At 43.2% G+C, this 20,274-nt stretch overlaps 1 protein-coding gene across 1 annotated transcript in view; it reads left to right on the forward strand.

Annotated features, from left to right (window-relative positions):
• Nucleotides 1-11,010: 11,010 nt before the first annotated feature.
• FBLN2 (fibulin 2) overlaps nt 11,011-20,274 on the forward strand; it is a 97,417-nt gene continuing 88,153 nt past the window's right edge. Inside the window, exon 1 of the mRNA XM_009332581.1 lies at nt 11,011-11,089. The gene's annotated coding sequence lies outside the window, so the exon portion shown is untranslated. The remainder of the gene's footprint in view (nt 11,090-20,274) is intronic.

The raw sequence follows: 20,274 nt of genomic DNA on the forward strand, positions 1-20,274 counted from the left end.
GTTGTTCTGAAAGTGGCAAATTGTCAAAGAAAAAAAAGTTGCTGTAGATGTTTCAGAGCTGTTGCTTTATTGAAAACAACTCCCTGGGTGGAGGCGAGAGCAGTCTGCGGTTCGGTGGGAGTGTTTGCAAATCAAATGTCATTTGGAGGTGGGGGGAAATCTGGCAAAATTGTTCCATAAATGCGTTCTCCAAGTTGTCGCCTCGTGTGAGCTTAACGAAAACCAATGGGAAGTTTGAAAGGAAGAGGAGAAAATACACGGGATAACTAAGAGAAGTGCTTTCTGCCTGCTTTTGCTGGTGTGCTTGGATTCTTGGAGCGCGTGGCGCTGGGTGCGAACACTCGCCGGCTGCCTCCCTGGCAGAGTGGAGCAGGGAGCAGTGTTGGGGAGATTTGGGGGACCAGGCTTGCGGGATCAGTGGGGAAATCCAGCCCCTGGCAGCAGAATCGCTCACGGCGTGTTCAGGGCTTGAGCGAGAGCCAGCCTGTCCTCTGCCCCCACGCCTCCCCTCACCTTATCTCTTCCTCTTGTCACTCAAAGGCTTGTGCTGGAGCCTGTCTGTCCGCCCGGAGCTGAGCCACCCGCGGGGAGCGAGGCCAGAGGAGGTAGGGTTGGGCACATGGTCTGTACCACCTGCAGGAAGGTCCTTTGAGCTTACTGGCACCACACTGGCACTGAGATTTTTCTCTAAGCCTTCGGTACTGAAGGAAAAGACATTATTATTGCTGAGTTATATTAGTACTGAGTCTTGTTTCTTTGCACCCATAGGTGATGAGTAGAGAGGTGGTGCTTGAGAGTGTATCTGTCCGTATGGTTTTCTAACAGACCATCAGCACCTGAATCTTCGCCTTTCCCGCTCCTCCTCGTGGGACGTCTTTCCTTTAGGCATTCTTGTCCTTTCAGTTGCAGAAGGAAGCCTTGGGCACATCCCATAAACATGGCTTTACTTATAACTTGGTTAGACTGTGATTTAACGACAAAACCTACGACTTATGGTATACGGTTAATGGGTGTAAAACCATCTGAGAAAGATACAGCTTTCTAGACATAAAACACCATTATTAGTGGGATGGATGAAACTAATATGAAAGATTTTCCCCTAACAGCAGAATGGGGCCTACAGAGGCCAAAAAAGGGTTTTTTAACTGCTTCTTTTCCCAAATGGAGCCAGCTGGACCTTCAAAATCACTTTGAAGACAGTTACACCAGCTGGGTGCTGGTGTTGGCATAAAAATATCATTCAAAAATCACACCCTTAATTGGCATTACGGTGTTGGCAAACCTTTTCCAGTGCTGCCTTACCCTTCAACAGCCGTATTATTTTAATTGTATCCATGTATTCTCTCTCACAGTAAAGGCTCTGAGCAGAATTTGTTGAGTTCAGTGTGGTGGCTGGAGCTTCACCTTCTCCAGTAAAGACAAGAAACCGATGGCAAAGCAGCTGAGACCTTCAGTCCTGGTAACACCTCAGCGATTCCACTTCTGTGGGACTGCTGATCTCGGCAAACTGCAGTAAGCTGCTTTGCAAGCTCTACTGGGATAAATAATAGGTAAATGCTAGCCTTGCAGTGTATTTAAATAGCAGGAAAAATCTTTTGTTTTTAATTCAAATCAGTTTCTGTGGTTGGACAGATCCCTCACTCTTTTCTTTCCATCCGTCCGTCCATCCATCCACTTTAACACCTTTTCAGTTGCATTAGGTGGTCATGTGGCATTATAGACTTTTAAATTTGTCTGATCTACTTGAAGCCGTCTTTATTCAATTTTGTGCGCTGAGTGGTAGGTAGCCTTTCGGGAGCAATGATGGGCAGCAAGTCCTACGGTGCTTGGTGGCATTAAAGGTGACATTCCTGTGCCATCGGCACCTTCTGTCCTGCTCAGGCATGCAGCATGGGAGAGCAACAGCAACCCGCGTACCTGAGGGCTGGTTGGGTGGGCGTAGCTGAGGATCCGTTGACCCACTGGAAAAGGCCCGTGAGCACACAGGAGTCTGCACCGGAGTCTCTCTGGTTGGTGTTCAGCCCTTTCATTATACTTTTTGGAAATATTTTGTTTTGCTGGACAGTTCCTCAACAACAGGAGGGACAGTGCTGGGGTATTTCCACGCTGCCGGGACCGTTCCAGCCCTGTGGATGTCCGTTCCTCTGGATTTGCAGGAGCGGAGCATAGTTAAATCCCATCTCCAGGCTGTGAGCTGCTTTCACTCTGTGTTAAAAATTATGCTTTTTGTGCCTTTTTTTGTGTGTTGGAACCTCTAAGGGCTCCTATGGCTCTCATTGCTGTAGCATCGCATCTGGGATCCTCTCTCAGTTCTCAAAGCCTGTACTGGGGGGTACGGAGGGTACCTTGTCTGTCCTTCCTTGTCATCCTTGTGCCCTTAGATTTTGTATCCTGTGTAAACCAAACCAAGCCTACTGCCAACCATGCCTTTCACAGCTGCCTTCTTTCCTTTATTCTGGGAGATGACAAATGTTTACAGTGTTGGTCTTCTCTTTCAAACTGTTCTTTGGGAATTTTTCCATGCCTGGGAGTTTCTTCCCCTAGTTTGTGGGTAAGAGGTGGGATTTAACTGCTTCTGGCAAAACCAGAAGTGTCCCTTAAATTATCCAGATATTTTTGTGGTTGCTGAAAGACTTACAGTGGGCACATGCTTTCCTACAGCTGCCTTCTCGCTTTTCAGCATCATACCCTGAAGAAACCAGACTGCTGCTAGCTGGCCCACCGCTGCCGGGGGCTGCTTGCCTCTTCCATGAGCCTTCGGCCTTGGGGCAACCATGATCTCAGGTGGCCTCACACTGCCCCGGGAGAGGGCTGCGCCTGCCGGGAGCTCCCCTTCCTCCTCTGTCCCGGGGCTGAACTGTACTGAGGTGTTTCTTTTCTAAGTTGTATGCAGATCCCTCGTGGCAGAAAGAACCTTGACTCTTAATTGTTCTGCCTCTTATCTCCTCTTAGATGTACCAACAGCCCATGTGTTTAGAATAAGGCTCTGATATAGCGACACGGTCTCATGCATTCACTTTTGTTTAGCTTTTCCCCTCATTCTCTTGCATTAGAAATTCGGATTTCCTTCCAGCTCATTGGCATAATATTAACCTTTCTTTTTGCTGGAAGTGACATGTTGCCTTTAATAACAGGGGCCTGGATTTAATATCCCAAGAGGTCCTTTTCTGATTCCATGTTCATATAGATTAGGAGCTAAAAGAAAGAGACTTCTGAAAGGGGCTTTCCGAAAAGTGGTTTGTTTTCTCCTGCTTACGTTATTGTGGTCTTTTTGTAAGAAATCAAACAGTTGAAACAAACATATGTCCTGCTTAGATATGAAGAAATTGCAGCCCACTTGTGGCCTGGATCCACTCCTTCTTCTGCTGAACATGATTAGAGCAAGACCAAACCCTTTGAGTTACCGTTTCGTTCTTGTATGGTACAAACCTAATATATTATTCGTGAAAATTAAACTGTGTTAATTACATCTACTGGTCTGCTTTAAGAGAGACACACATTCCTGTCTGACTTGTTTGCTAATGAACTCTGTGGATTGAATCCAAAATCAGGGAGAAGTTTAAGCACTGTCGCTGATCCACACATGCAAACCTCCCTGCCTTCGTTGTCCAGATGTGACCTCCAGGCTTCCCGTGTAGGGGCAGCTGTGGAAGTAAATGTTTGACCGGGAGATGTCACTGACATTTATTGCTGGGTGCACTAGAGCCTGTGGCTTCCATCAGTGTGGTCTCATTTTTATGAATGAAGGCAGGCAATGACTGCCGAGCTGTCCAAACCAGTGCCAGGAATCCAGTATTGTAGAGACGTGGGTGGAGACGGGAGCGTGAGAAGTGCTTCTGCGCCGGCGGTCCCACCGAGGTACAGCTGCATGTCCAGCCCCAGGCGCGATGGACAGCCATGCTGCTTCTGCAGTCTGGAGGTGGTCTGGGCTCAGGGGACCCCGGAAAGGAAAAGTCACGAAGAAGTACATCACACAGTCCTTTTTGCGAACTGAAGGTTTAAAAAGCGTCCCTTCTCACCTCACAGACTCTTTCCTGCCTATTTTGGTAGGAATTTGTTTTTCTTTTTTGATCCTTAGCATGAAGCTTCTATTAATTCAGTTCTGGTTTTTACTCTTGACTGTTCCGTGAACACACCTTGGAGACAAAGAGCTCATTTTTTCCTGTATCCACAAAACTTTTTAGTAACTGCTAACCCCTTACACCTGTACATGTATAGTCAAAGAAGGATCTTAATGTGGTTTTGTCTAGACTTGTGATGGAGGGAGAGAGAGAAAGCAATTCCTGGGGCATGGATACATGATTTTTTGGAAGTAGAAAATATAACCAGCATCCCCAACAGAGCTGGAAGAAGGGGTCTTATGGGTGTTCTTAATCCACCTCATTGCAAAGTCAGCCAGGTTAGCTCAAACCACCTTTGTTTTTGACTTAAATTAGCTGAGTCTGCACTAGCACAGTGAATGTTCTCTCTGTCCCTCCTGCCAGACGTGCAGTGGGGGACTACCAGCCAGCTGCTGGTCCTCAGCCAACTCCTGCTATAGCCACGTCCAGGAGAGACCGTCTGTGTCCCCCCCAGGCTTTACTTAAATGAGAGCTGAGCCATTTCTCCAGTATCAACTTAACCATGTTTGTCAGGCAGAATCAGCTTAAGATGTGCCCCTTACACTCACGTTCGTGCTGTCCTAAATCATGTCAGCTTGGCACCTATCCCCCAGTTCTTAGCTCAGGTGCCGTTAACGGTTCTTCCTGGGAAATTTCACAGGTCACTGGTGCTCTGTGGCAGCCACCAGGAGTGGGACCAGCTGAACTCCTTAAGGGTGTCTGTGTGGTTCGGACTGAACAGCTGTTTTACCCATGGAAGGACACACCTCTTCTTTTACCTGAGGATTTGTGCACCATTTAAGACGATACTGGATATGCATGCATGGACAGAGATTGAGAGGATGCCTATGAGATTTGAATTCCCATTTAAATTAAAAGGCAGTTTGTTCTCTGTGTTTCTGTGACAATCTCATTTGAAGTGTTTTATAGAAACAACTAGGACTTTTGCTTTTCTGTACTTGTGCGCTGGGCTTTGGAGGCCGGGTTACTTAAGAAAAAGAAGATGGAAGGCGGAAAAGTACTGTTTTGCTGGTGTCATGAATCTTTAGATAGGAGAGAGACAGAATACATTTAAAACTCTGAAGTGTTGTGCAGCCTGAAACCTTTTCACAGGAGAATGCTCCTTTAAATATACGGCTGGAATGGAAAAAAAAAAATCACTTCTGCAAATGATGATTTTTTTAAGAATTAAAAACAAGTGTTTAGTAATGATTAATTATTGTAACATGTGAACGCTGTAAAGTTCCATCTATTCACAGTAGTATTTCAAATGATTTAAAGTTGTTTGCTCAAGGTTTGCTTTTACCATGTCATTAAACATCATGGATTTGTTCCAGCTGTCCTCCACAAATGTATGGCTCATGATGGATTTGGCATGGGAACAGGCTGCCAGATTTTAGTTTTGATACCAAAGCCCAGTTTGGTTTTATTTTTAATATAGTTTTGCTTTGCAGAAGGTATTATTGGCTTTTAATGGAGTTGGCAGAGAAGATGCCAGCAACGCTACTGGGCAGAGTTATTGGTCCTGGCTTGCAACTTCTGAAACCCCTTGAGGCTGCGGTCAAGGGTGGGCATCTGTGCAGATATCCAACCCCTCTGACCACTACCAGACTTTTTCGCCTGGTGTCGGCTGTGCCTGGTCACTGCCTCCTCTTGGCAGGAGGTAGCAGTCCACCTATCTGATGGCTCCATAGTTCACATGAGCACTTCCTAATTTGCTTTAGGCCAAATCAAGTGGATTATCTCAAGCCACTAATTAGACTATTGGATATCATCCTGCTGGCTTTTGGGTTTGTCTCTTTCCTTCCGGAAGTGAATTAGGGAGGACTGTGAGCGGCTGCTTGAGCAGCCACATCTGAAGGGAGCTGAGCTGTTTGTTGCTGGGGGTAAGGACAGGCAGCTGGAGGTCTCCTCACTAGCACAGCTGCAGCCGAGAGGGGGGATAGTCAGCATGGCCTCACTAACAGCCTAATGAAGTCATTGTTGAAGGAGAACATCTTTCTTACTGAGCCGCTGAGGCTTGCCCAGTGTCTCTACCAGGTCTGTTGAGGCTTATTTTTTACTTATTCAGTTTTCATAACCAGAACAGTTACATTTGGTAGCATGTCATGTTTTCCTATTCTAAACTAATCTGCCTCATGTGTGGAGCTCTGTCATATAATCAATATAACATACCGTCTGATGATCTTGAAAGACTGGGTATGATTAATGTATAAAACTTGGGCGGCCACTTGGAAAGGATATAATCTGATACTGTACAGAGGAGATTGATCTGGGGGATTACCCCTCAGTTCCAAATTGGTAAATAGTGTAAATGGATCTGCTCAGTAAGAGGAACTGCAGTATGCTTTGAAACATTAGTTTGCCTTTAGAGCAAAACCAAAATGCAGTCTGCTTTCTGACATGCCGTTTGGTTCCTGGCATGGCTGCTTGCATATCCAGAAGGATATGTCCTGTGGAAAGTGTTTGTAATAATTTGTGGGTTTTCTAAAATGCAGACATCAATAGCAAGAGCGCATGATAAGCAATCTCTCTTCATTTTTATTAAGATTTTTGCATTCTTCTCAAAGTGTTGACATAGTATACTATACCCTGGGGTGTTGCAAGTGTCTGAATATTTAGGATGTGTAAAAGAACAAGAACATGTAATAATGTCTCTTCAATCTGGGCAAACAGGTTAACTTGAATGCATCACTGTTATTCCTACATTTAAATAAAATGAAATGAACTAAGATGCTAGTAACCAAAAAGGTGGCTCACTGGTATACGCTTACGTTTATTAAAATCTCTCCTTCTGTAAAGAGTGAAAAAATAAATTAGCACTTTATGATCTTTATCATGAAGATGAGGCATCCCTCTAGACTAGACAGTTTCACATATTTAATTCTAATTCTTGGTTATATTTCTGTAGTTTGTGGTTGCTTGTCTCTGAGGCTGGAAATAGCACAGTGCTGGGCACTGTGGTACTCTAACACGCAACCAAGGTTCCAGGTGCTGCCACGATTGTGAGATATCTTTGCACTGGAAAAAACACTAAAATAGGCAGTGAAGTGTGTCAGTGAAGCCTGCGTGTGTTTTAAGTAAAATAGTCTCCACTGGGTTTAAAATGAAATGTTTCCATTTCTTTTTAAGCCTGCTTTTCTAAAACTCATTTAAAGAGACTAAATAACATCTGCCATCAGTAACATCCTTATGTTTGGGCCCTAGCCCTGAGAGCGCAAAGCACATGGCATTCGTATTAGTCACTAGGATGGGGTGCAGAGCTAGGTGTTTGCAGCAAGCACTTGGGCGGCAGCAGAGCCCAGGATTTGTGTAATAATGCTAGTAACAACTTCTGGTTGCTTTTCAATGGCATTTTTTCCTGATGGGTAAATTTAGTAGGTCTCGTTTCCTCATTAAAAGAAAAGCTAAGTTAAAGAAGAAAAATGCTTTCTGCAAATCACAGCCTATTTTCATCCTCATTCAATTAACACAGATTGTCAGCTGCAGCGTGAGTGTAGTCCATCTGACCTACCTCCCCTCCTTATTGACACTGATATTAGAACTATGGGAAAACTTAGACTGCTGGCAAAATGGGTGGAAAAATCAAATGTTTAATGTTTTGCTTGAACATTTTGTGGTTTCTCCTGAAATTCTTTGTCTGAAACAAAGGATGTTTTTTGTTCTTCTTTGGGGGGGTGGTTTTTTATTTGAAAAAATCTGCAGTGTCACTGTGGATTGCAGAATTTTCTACAGAAATGGCATAAGTTCTCTACAAAATCTTTCTTTTAAACCTGAAAAAAAGGACAGTTACAAACTGCAAAAAAATGCCTCTTTTGATGGTGAAAATTTGTTTGTTGGCATATTCTTACAAATGCATTCAGAATCAAAATGTTAGTGATTTGGAAAAATCTCGAAATAGAGTAATTTCACATGACCCCCTCTTGGAAGCTTCTAAGCTTTGCATTCTTTGCTCCAGCACAATTCCCACTGAAGAAATACTTCAAAAAAACAAGATTATGGATTCTTTTAAAAATGTCATTCCTTGCTTTTTGGGTACTGTACTAAGTTGTGTTTATATATCTTAATCTTATCCTGATTTATATGATCAAATTTAAGCTTTCATGGATTTGTTTGGAGTCTGGAAAAGATATGAACTGAACTGCAAGATAGACAGTCTCTGCCCTACTGAACTTGCAGGCTGTGGATGCCCAGGCTCCTCCAGCTGAATGGTGGGCTGCCACAGCGGTGTGCTGCCCTCTCTCCTGGGCATCCCAGCCAGAACTACCTGTTCCCTGGCCCTCCTCACTGTTTACAGGCCTGAGGAGCAGTAATGGGCACAGGGGATGGGCTGGAGGCAGTGGTCGGTTCTCTCTGCAGAGCTGCAGCTAGGAAGAGGGGTGTCTGCAGGCTGGGTGCAGCAAAAAAGAGCAAAACCCTGGGAGCAAGCAGTGAGGGGGTGGTGGTGGTGCTGGTGCACCCACGCGTGGCACGCTCAGTGCCTGCACAGTGCCCAGTACAGGGCCTCTGAGCTCTAAGGGACTGTCTGAAGCATAAAAAAATGGTGGCTTTGGGATGATGTGGGTGAAAGGACCTTCTAGTCACGTATCTTCTGCCCTTTCAGCCAGACTGGCTTTTACTGTGATGCTAGCTTGTGCTGTTAAGTAGCTGCTAGTTGTCACTCGAGAGTATTCCTTTGTTATTTCAGAATTACTGAGACACTTAATTGGCTGTTCATTAACTGCCTTAGAGAAAAATAAGATTTGATTAATCATCATTTCAGCAAATTATAGCCTGTTCTACAGGCTAATGAAATTAAGCAGTGAAGAGCTGGCTTCCTGCAGCTAGCTGTGACCTGCCCTAGCTGTGCAGCCCTCGCCGCCTGGCCCTGACCTGGAGGGCTTGAGGTGCACAGAAATCAGAGGTGTCACCGGCATGAATCAGGGATGGGGGGAGCTTAGTATCATAGAATCATTTAGGTTGGAAAAGACAACTGAGTCTTAAAGTCTTAAAGATGGCCTTTAAGGTCATTGAGTCCAACCATCGAGTCCCATGTTAATAGGGTGAGGACCACGGAGCACTGCTCAGGGCGCAAGGGAGGTGATGCCTGTGCCTGGCAACGCAGACAGACAGCAAGAGAGATGGCTGTTGGCTGTAATTCCTAACCTTTGAGATCACTTTACTTCCTTTCTGTTACTTTTTTGCAAGCAATGGTCATTATAACTGATCAAGATCAAATTTCCAAGCTGAGATCTTGAATTCAGCATTGAAGAATGTATATTTTTCTCTGAAGCAGTCCTATATAGTGCATTATTTCAAGTTTGACCTTACACACATGCTGATTTCAAACATAACTGGTTTTAGTTAATTATGGAAGGGAAGGTGCAACTAGCACCTTTGCTTTAGAATAAAATAGTTTATCCGAAGGTCTAGAGTTTGAAGAAAGGAAAACGCCGCAGATGCATTATGCAATCATTAGAAATCCCACACAAGGTATTTGCCAGTGTTATTCACAAGGCCAAGAATGTAAAAAGCAGGTTCCTTACATGAAATTGCTTTGCCGCCTTCTGGCCAAGAGTTAAAGATCCCCCAAAGGTTTTCTACTTGCTGTCATCTTTGTGTCTTAGATCCTTCTTTTTCCAAGATCCCTGACTGTTGCTCCCCTTTAATCTCTTTTAGGGGCCCTTGCTCAGCTGTTTAAAAGCAGCTATAGCTGCTCCCCCCATCTGCCTAGGGTTGACAGGGAGAGTAATAGAAGCCTCCCGTTTCTTTGCCAAGTGGGGCTCCTGCAGCTTCCCTGTGTAATTTGATTTAGCAGTGTTTGAGACATTGACAAAGTTGACACTGGGATTACATGGAATTTGCTTTCAAGAAAGTTGGGGAATAGCACAACCATTGACGGTTTGCACTTTACCCTTTTCAAGACCTAAACATTCAGGAAAAACCTACACCAGATCAGTGCTGGTTGTTAATCACCTGGGTTTTGGTGTGCAGCGCTTAGGACCTGATGGTGTGGTTGGGGAGGAGGAGTGACAGGACTTGAGGACTACTCTACCTTCTCTACTCTACCCTTCTTCTCCACACCTTTTGACTTGTGTGCATGTTTGGCAGCTTCACAACTGGTTTAACTCTTCCCTGTGCAGAATTTGGGAAGAAGTATTTCCTTCTTCTCTGAAATGTAGTCTTCTCATTCTTAGGCATGACGATGATTGCAAATACAAACCAGAAATAGGTCAATAACAATAGAAGAATATTAACAGAAGAATTAATAGAAGAAAATTTAGAGGCTGCTTTTTTTTTTTCTTTGTGTCGTAGAAAGCTTTCCTCTGTTAGCAGAAGAAACTGAGATTTTTTTTTTTTGCTTAGCTGTTGGCAATGCTGGAGAGGAATGGATGGGAGTCTTGCAGCACACCCCGTTTAATGTCTTCATTGCCAAAGATCCTGGACCAGATGCCCAGGCTTCACCGGGTCTTGAGGGGCCTCAAAATGGGCCTTACCAGAGCTCTCTGTGAAGGGCCATGGGGATGGCAGTGGCCTCAGCTCTGAGGTGGTGGCCCTGAGCAAGGAGAGCTCTCTTTGGTGTGGGGGCCTATGGTCCCCTCTGCGCTGGGCACCCCGCGGAAAGAGAGACAAGGGCCTCAACAGCCTGGCAAATCCCCCATCCTAGGATTTGGTAGGTGGGAACGAGCTGTTTCACGGCCCCGTTTGGGTGGAGGAGGCAGCCCCAGTGCTGCCCTGGCTGTACCTGGGTCAGGCGGCCGCAGGCACAGCTTTGAAATGCGAAGCAGCTTCCTTAGGCATTGCGGGGGTAAAAAGTGAATTAACCATATCATAGGCACATGGTACTTCCCTGCTCAGATTACACTACAAAATCTGGGCAGTTCCTAAGATAGAGCTGGAAAAGGGGATTTGGGAGTGTGAGCAGCACTTGGAGCAGAGCACAGCTGACATGGCTGGGAACAAAAGGTGATAGGAAAACTCACTGCATCTACATTGCGGCATATCCACAGGTCAGCAGAAATCCTTCCTAACTGGACGTTTGTTGCAAATTTACTGGGAGAAGCATAAAATAACTTTCTTTGAGTGCTGGCTTTGCTTTGTGCCTTGTGTTCTGCTAGTTGCAAAGATTGTATCTGGCTGTGTTTCTCTTTGATTTTGTACTTTGTTTTCTAGATTTACTTTTTAACTGTTCATCAGACTCTAAAGCTCTTGTTAAATATCTTCTGTTTGATACAGTTTAAAGACTTATGTAGATAGGGGCGGATTTGCTTTGTTAGTTAAGGCTGCTAAAGCTGTGTCTACTCTGCTCGTGGACAAAGCTTTTTGCAGTACGGATTTTTTTGCAAAATACTCTGTAAGCAACACATGTGTTTGTGCTATTAGTCAGATCTTCACGGACTTTTTTTTATCTTCTCCTCAGAAGTGAGCTTCTTACAAAACCAATTATTTTTAATGCCGCTTCTGGCCTTTTGACTGGGAATTCAGAGCGCGTTTTACCTCACATACTGAAGCGAAAGTTAGGTTTGTTTTTGTTAATGTAAGTCAAGAAGTAGCAATGATTCAGTGTGACAGGCTGAATGTGAGCCATATGAGCCGAGCTGCACAAGCATAAAGGATGATTGTGCTGCAAAATTTCTCCAAGTAATTTAGATTTTGACACACTTACCACTTCTCAAGTTGCATTTCCCCCTCCCCGCCACTCCTGCCCTTCCCCCACCATCCAGGATCTGATGTGATGGAAAAATATATGCATTGTCTCTGGGAATAGTAATGGTTGGGCTAAAAGTGCTTTGCTTCTGTGAATTTTATTATAGCAATGTGAGAGCTTCACAAAGAGATGGTAATAATTGTATACGCTTACATACGTAGTCTTAAATAATGACTTTATGGAATTAAGTAGCTCAATTTTTAGATGATAATTCTTATCACTTAAAGCGTATAAGTGTCATCTACTTATCTGTTTCACTAACAGGTTTTGAAACGCACCGGTATGTAGCAGTTTTCTGATTTAAGAAGTGTAACTTTTGCATTGAGCCGCTGGAGCACAGCTCACACGCAGCTCCCGGCGCGTGTGACAAGACTTGCATGTTAGGGAGGACTGCTTGTCCCCAGGAAGCCCAGAGCACCGGGCAGAGTGCCACTTGAGTCCCACTCTTGGGTGGAGGATTTTATAGTGCCATTTTTTTCCAATTAAGCACTATTGATTTCTTTTGTGCATGTTTTATTTTTTTTGTTGTAGACTTTTTTTTTTACTCTGCGGTTTCTCTGTGTGGCAAATGAAGGCTGTTTTAATGTTGACTCAAATGATATATACTCATAGCAGGATTTTACGTCCAGCCTTTTTATTGATTAAACATCTGCATGTCTAGAAGGGAATAGCAAATGGCAGTTCATTTCTGGCGAGGGTTTCTTACCAATAAGTGAAAAGGCGGGAGGGGGGGCATGCGGGGTGTGTGTGTGTGAGTGTAATACATTAGTGTAACATCTATAAAATAAGACATATTTTAATGGCTCTTAAGCTTGAAGATTGAATTCTGTTCTCTTAGGAAGTATATCATGCGGCTACAACAGACACATACCAGGGTAAATGAGAACAGAATTTGGTTTTTCAGTGAATCTGTTCTAACCCATTGGCCCAGTCCAAGCCGCCCCCTGAAGTTATTAGAAAGGACCCTGCTGACACTGATGGAAGTGGGGATAAAGCCAGGCATTAAGATGGTCTAGATCGTGACATGCCTTTGCTGTTTAATGTTGAATGTGAAGTTTTAAAAGAAGCAAACCAAAAATAATACATTGGATACTATTTTTAAGGCAAAATCCCAGCAAAATGTCTGTCACCAAATTCCAAACGATTCCTTGCTTCACTTTAACAATGAGCTATCCATTATATGGTCTTAATTTATGGAATGTTAAATAGTTTCTGGCATTACTGTGCCCCTGCAGGAGGAACAGATGGTACTTTTGAATGAGTTTTGCTATGGGATAAAATGTTCCAGGTCTTCAACAGATCATATCCATCTGTAAGAAAGGAATAGCACTTGTGTAAAATAAACAGGGTAGAGTCAAACAACTTGAAATCCTCTACTGAAGGAAAAACGGTGCCTCTAGGCTGAGGTGGTAGTATACGTTGGAAGGTAACGTGGAAAGCTATTGCTTAACATTACTTTAAAGGTGAACATTTATTTTGGTTAAACATCCCCAATGGGAAGTTTTACATATCAGGACTTGGGAGGCGGTGGTCAGTATATAACATGGTCAATATATGCTGACAGTAGTCTGTGTATAACAAGAGTATGTTACATTTAGAATCAGATAGATTGGCTATGTCTTCATCTTGTCTCCATGCAATAAAGTTCTGTCTTATTTGATTTATAGAGCTTTGGCTCTCTGAGAAAAGTGTGGAAGCAACGAAGACCCAGATCCTGACAGTCCTTGTCATGTCAACGTATAATGTAGCCAACCCTACAGAACTGAGTGGAACATCTCCATCGTGATGCACATCTTGCACCCTCCATAAAAGTTAGTCTTACAAGTCAAACAGAGGATTGGCAGAATTGTGAGAAGTTGCATCCACTTTCCTTCTCCATTCTTTTAAATGACCAGGAACTGCTAGGATGATGGAATCCATCATTTTTCAGAGCTCTGCTGCAATTCTTCCAGTTGGCCTCTTGGGGAATGATTGCTTTCTCCTCATTGGCCTCTGCACTTTTGTGGTCCACATTTGGTGAATGTATATCCCCTTCAGTTTATCTGTCTGTCTTACAATTCTATAATTTTTTTTTCATATTCCTGGTAGAGTTCTCCTTTGCAAATTGAAAAATCACAGGCTCTTCAGCTTTATCTGCCTGAAAATAAGGTAATTAATCATGCAAGGTCCCTGTACGGTGCATAAAGACAAGCTCCCATCTGGGGGCAATCCATCCATCTTAAAACAGATTATCAGTGATACTGGTTGCCCGCTGAAGTTTTACCCATCTCTCCACTGACTGTAGAGGGAGCTTCATCAGTGAGGTGACTTCTAGAAAACTGAAGTTAAACTGAACCTGTGATCTTTAGAGAATTTAGATTCATGGTCCTCTTTGTTCTGTTCTTGTTCTTTGTACTTTGAATACCCAAGATCACTGTATCAGCAACTTGCTTTTAGAAGTGACTCTGCAAAGTTGTAGTACCTTTATATTTTTGGAAATCTGGTGAAAATCTTCCCTCTCACAGCCTCCAAAATCAGTCAGCTGGGTGTGAACGTCTGACTGGGCTGCCAAAGTGTTTAAAATAATTCTGGGGTGAGGCAAGGTCGTGCCACAGGAAGGCTCTCTGCAGGTGCCTCTTTCTGCCGGACGGCTGCATGTTAGCCCAGCCTTGGGGGCTGCATTCATGGTAGCGCTAATGGAGGAATTTGAGAGTAGACTGGAAAGCGGGAATACCTCTCCTTTCACTGTGAAGGACATGTGGTAATCCTAATCATTTGGGTTTACTTTCCTTGGTGTTTTTTTGTTTTTGTTTTTGTTTTTTTTTAATACCAGTTGTCCTCTGATTTTGAGGGACTTTACTGTATCTTTTGCGTATTAGTGACTTTGTCATCTTAATTTTTCTCGCCAGTCATGTGCTGGACTGTGCATAATGAGCATGGAGGGAGGGAGTATCAGCTCATTCTTCTTCTGTTGAATTAATGATTTCTTTCCCGTTGCATAAATCGTCTTTACAGTTGTAGGATTTCTTCAGCTGGAAAATAAAATAACTTCCTCCCCTTCCAGGAGAAAATTGACCAAAACATATATATGTATTTTAGTGCACCAAGACCAAAACAAATTGTGCTCAGTAGTCAATACCACCTTCTTGGAGTATTGTTCGTTGTAATGAAAATCAGACTCAATTTACTGTTTGGTTAGTGTCTTCAACAAAAACAAGATGTCAAAGGAAAAGACGTATTCTTGTTGTTTAAATTATATGCACTTCTATAAGGTAACATATACAAAATATTCAATCAGCATTTCATGTTAGCGGGTGTACCTGCATGTACATAATAATGCAAAAATAGAGCTGTAATCAGTTGATTGCTCTGGATTCTGTCTCCAGCGTAGGAAGAATAACGGGGTGTGGCCCCACTTGAAAAGCAAAGTTTACATCAGTATTTTCGTTTTCCCAAAATTTTATACGCAAAGACGGGGCTAGCTTACTTTTCAGTATATTTGGTAGGGTCTGCCTTTTTCCCATAAATGTTGGAGAAAGTCTGGTTGGTTTCTTCAGTAATAAGACCTGTTCTCTTGTGGGCAGCAGTTAAAGTAAAATTGCTGTTTTGGTAGATATCTTAAAAAACGCAGTATGTTCCCCATTAGAACAAAGCCAAATTTTGCAGTATTAGCATTTCTGGATTGCCGAGATTTCTAATTTTTATTGTTCTGTCTTTAGTTGCAAGTTATCGTGGGTTTACTTGTATTTGTTGATGATCAATAACATAAATATTCAGGAGTATGGGTTGCATATTTACACAGTAGACCATACTAGCTTCCTGTGGTAATAGAAAATGTCATGTATAACTTACAAAGGAAACAAGAGTTGCTCTTCTAATATCATTCTGGTTTGTAGGGTAAATATGGTACAGAACCACAAATCATTATGAACACGAGAACTACATACGTGCATGTGAAGGCAGAAGTTGTCTAAATGTATTTAGACATGTAGCGAACTAGCTGTCTGTGATCACCGAGTGTGTCGGTTTGAGATTCGATACAGTATACAGAAAAAAACAGTGCTCCTATCCCCAGGAAATTATCCTCCAAATTAAGGTTACACCTTGGACAATTTGGATCTGGTCCAAAGCTACTGAAACCCATGGAAGGCGTTCAGGATCTGGGGTTCCACATGTGCAGCAGACAAAAGGGTTGTGCATTACTTTCACCTTCCTTAGAGAGCAAAAGCATGCCAAGGGAGTACAAGAAATATGTGTATTTATATGCTTCTTTATCTGTTTATGTTGAAACCTTTTAGCAATAATTAACACTAGACATTTTGCTTTTATGAGTTTCAAAGTACCAGTCAGTGCCTTCATTTTATGACAGCCTCTAAATAGCTTTAAATCTATTTCAGGTTGGTTATAAATAAATTTGCTGCCCAGAAGAGAACAGGTCTCATCACTGAAGAAACGAACAAGACTTTCTCCAACGTCTAGTATGATGCCTCCTCTGAAACACCTCTAGATTTTAATCTTCAGTGAATGAGGTAGCGTTACTGGCCTTGGCATCTCTTGAAGGATAAATAGGGCTCAAAGCACTATCCATCCAGATCCTCTCTGGCAGAGTACTGAATCTGTCTGTCTGTAGGAGCTAGACATCTTTCTGGTCAGCATCAAGTTCAGTTCATATAATTGTGTGCTACAGCAGATACAATAAAAGGTCCCAGGCAGTGTGTGTGTGCTGGGTGCATGGGACCCCAACCTGCTTTCGCGTCCCATCACCTCAAGGACTTGCTGGCCACCGAGGAGCAAAACCTTCCTCAGCCTCATGCCCAGCCAGTGAAGCGCAGGATAGTTTACTTTCCAAAAATTTGGAGTCGCACAGCAACTCTCAGCTTTTCTTACACAACTCTTCACAGTCTTTGAGGATCAGTGAAGAATAAACATAGGGTGGAAGATGGGAGGTATTGCAAGGGTAACTTCTATTAGTTACATCTGGCATTATTGTCTCTGAATGATAGGCTCTGAGATGAAATAGCAGAGCAGGCATCTTTTCACATTTTGGTATCCATCAAACCAGATTAATTCCATTATCTTTTATGGAAAGTTTGTGCAGGAACAGTTTTGATTGATGGATTACATCTGCGTCTGCTGACTGATTAGCAGCATGATAGATGTAGCTTCATTTACAGGGATTTGCTTTCATTCATGAGGAAAAATTGAAGGTTTCTTTCCAGCACATTTTTTGCATTAAAAGTTTGCGAAGTGCTCAACAAATGGTAGGCTTTGATTTCCATTTGTTTAATGCCTGTGGTAATTAACATTTCTGTGAGAACATTTTAACCAAATGTTCTAGTTTTGCCTCCATTAAAATAATAATTTTTTGCTTTAGCTAAAGAATTTAATTGGTATATATAATAATCCTGATAGGGGATTTCTTTTGTCACCATATGAGAGGAAAATGTTCCTGAGGAATGATGATTGTTGCTTTTTCTGGATTTCATTAATTTATAATTGGCATTATGTCTCATGGTACATCCAGTCCACTTACTACAGATATGCTCTGTCTGCAGTCCATTGTCCTATGGCGTGGGTGGAGAGAGGGCATGTATGTGAGTGCTGAAATAAATCCGAGTTCGTTTTCTTCATACCAAAGAATATCTGGGCAGATACTCAACCAGATTAATTAGCTGAACATTTTTCAATGCAAAATTACGAGGCTGGATCCTTAACCCAGCCTGTCTTTGTGGAGTTGATTTCTAAACCCTATCACCTCCTTCATGGCTTGTAGAAAACCATAGGATTGGGAAATCAAGAAACGGGGCTGAGCGGTGGCAGAGCAAAGGAGATAACTATTTAGTGATACTGGTACCAGTTTCTGTTGGGAGATGCATCCACCCTTGTATTTTTTACACCTCCATTTCATCCTGTATCCATGGTTCTCGTGTGCAGGTTCAGGCACAGACTGGCCTCTGGCAGTAGACGTCCTACGCAACCCGTCCTGCAGTGAAGCTTGAAGATTTTGGTTCATGCCAGGCTTACTCCAGATAAGCTTTATAGGTAGAAGTAGTGGTCAGGACAGTTGTTTCTTCTTGTGCTGCTTATTCTTGTCCCTTCCTTCTAACTGGAAGACTCTCTGTTCAGATTAGAGCACAGCAAACTCTCAGGATCGCTGTCAAGGGTAGAACTGATGGGATGACTCCAGCAGTAATAATGTGCTCAGAGCTACACAGAGGGCTGAAAATTTTGTAAATTAAAAATTCTGAGAACACTTACTGTAACGAAGAAAATGCAATCCCAGTGACTCAAGACAAGAGAGATTTCCTTGAAGCATGAGGTGGAGCTATGGTGTGCTTGTGATGGGTAAATTTGAGCTAGCATTTTATCCACCAGATACAATAAGCTATGGAGTCTTCCTTCTCCAGTTTTTCCCCCCAGACTTTATCCAGAGGAATAGGGCAGAGAATGCCTTCTCTGTATGGAACAATGACAGCGATAGCCTTGTGTGCTGTCTCTAAGTGTTATTTATTTAAGAGCCAGAGCACAGGCAGGACAGTGGGTGTGCAGAAGTTCACCTACTGTTGTGCGAGTCTCAGCTAGGTGTGTTCTGCAGCTGGGAGAGCGGAAGATGTATTTTCTCAACTGCAGAGCAGAGTACAGCTGATGAAAGGAGTTGGTTTGTTGCTACAGTTGGTTACTGAGAGCACGTTTATTCTCTTGAGGGACAGATTTGGATCCTGTTGAGTCATAAAGGAAAAGAGTTTGATCTTGAGTCCTTCTGGGGATTTCGCTACATTGTGAAAAATCATTGTGCCTTTTGAGGGGTACATGTCAAGATTCACAGCCTGCTCCTAGGGAAATGCTGATTGTAGACAGCAACTGTATGTGTTGTGGATCAAAAGAGGTATGTTGACAGAGATCTGTATGAAAGTCATGGAAAAACTGTGAACCAAATTAGTAAGAGACTATAAAATGTTCACTGTACGATACGTGTTATTTTCACCTCATCAGCAGATAGAATTTCACTATTAATCATGACAATGACAAAGCCAGGACACGTTTACTGAAAAATTATTTACTACAAACTTACTGTATTGACATTTTGTTTTGACACTCGTTTGGAATTAATTGGCAGACTGAAGCAAACCCCTCTGAGTTACTCTGGAGAGTCTCAAATCAAATTCTTCAATTTTGAGGTTGAAGTTCAGGTGATGGAGGAACCGTCGCTCTTCTGGCTGGTGAGCAGTTTCGCCTTACAGGTGCTGTGGAAAACTGTGTTGCAGTTCCCTTCAGTCTTCCCTCAATGAAAACAGTTGTTAATTATTTCCAAATTGGCACAGGGCAGGAAAGGCCACTTGCTAAGCTGGCAATTAAATAGTAGGCTTTCTTTTGCCTGATTTGTATTTGAGGGTGGGGGTGGGAGAATTTTCATTTTCAACTGTTCCGAAAGGGCTGCCTGAAATAGGTAGATAGTACCCATATGTGCTTCTTATTAATGCCAGATGCTCCAACCAACATGTTTCCCAACAAAAGGAGGAGATCTGTATTACTGACTGTCACCGCTTAGGGCAGTGGGGTTCAAAGTGCTGGCAGGGCTCTGGCGGTGTGCTCCCCCTGCCCTGTGTAAGCAATGACCACCGGTGAGGGTCATTGTGGCTGTATCCAGCTTATGCTGGACTTTGGGAATGGATGGTAACACGGTAGCCAAGGGCTGTCTGGAGCAGTGACCCAAATGACTTGCTGACATGCAAATATGACTATAAGTCAATCACCTTACTCTATAAATAGTGGACAGCCCAGGGCCCGTTGAGCTCTCCTGCACGGCAGCAGGCTGCATGCCAGGATCTCCCCTTGAGTAGGGACGCCTCGCAAGGTTACTCCTCGAGGTTGAGAGATTCCTTGCCACAACAGATACAACTCGTAAGTGACTGATAGCATGCTAAACTTTGAAATCTTAGCTAAGTGATATAAAGGATTGATTGCACATATATAATCCGTTAGACATAAACCGTTGACCAAGTCTGGGACTAGGTTTGGATCCAGCCGCGCCTAGACTCCTCTCTGAGAAGGAGTTTAGAAAGCAAGGGGGTCCTTTCTGAACCTCATGACTCAACGGGAGGGTCTCCCTGACAGTCTTGTCTGACCCTGTCCTCTATGCAGTAAATAATCAAGTGTACCTTGCCATCGAATCTTGTTAAATCACTGTCACATTTACCATTGAACTTTGTTAACTCACACTTTAGCTCACTGTTTTCTCTCACTCCACCCGCGACAGACTCATGCGTAATAGAAGACTGGATTAAGAAAACAAACAAACCCAAAGCTTGAATCTGTTGCTTACAGAAAGTTCTAAGTAGCATTGTAGTCATTTCATTGAGGAAAGAAGAAATAGGGAGAGAGGATCGCAGAGGGAGTGGAAATGAGATGCTCAGATTTTGCGTGCCAATGTCCTTGAGGTTGCAGCTCGTTTTTTCCTTGGTGAGAGTCAGCAGCAGCCCTGCAAGTTTGTGAGCTCTGTGAAACACT

The sequence above is a fragment of the Pygoscelis adeliae genome, unplaced genomic scaffold (genome assembly GCF_000699105.1).
Source record: "Pygoscelis adeliae isolate BGI_AS28 unplaced genomic scaffold, ASM69910v1 Scaffold349, whole genome shotgun sequence".
Classification (NCBI taxonomy): domain Eukaryota; kingdom Metazoa; phylum Chordata; class Aves; order Sphenisciformes; family Spheniscidae; genus Pygoscelis; species Pygoscelis adeliae.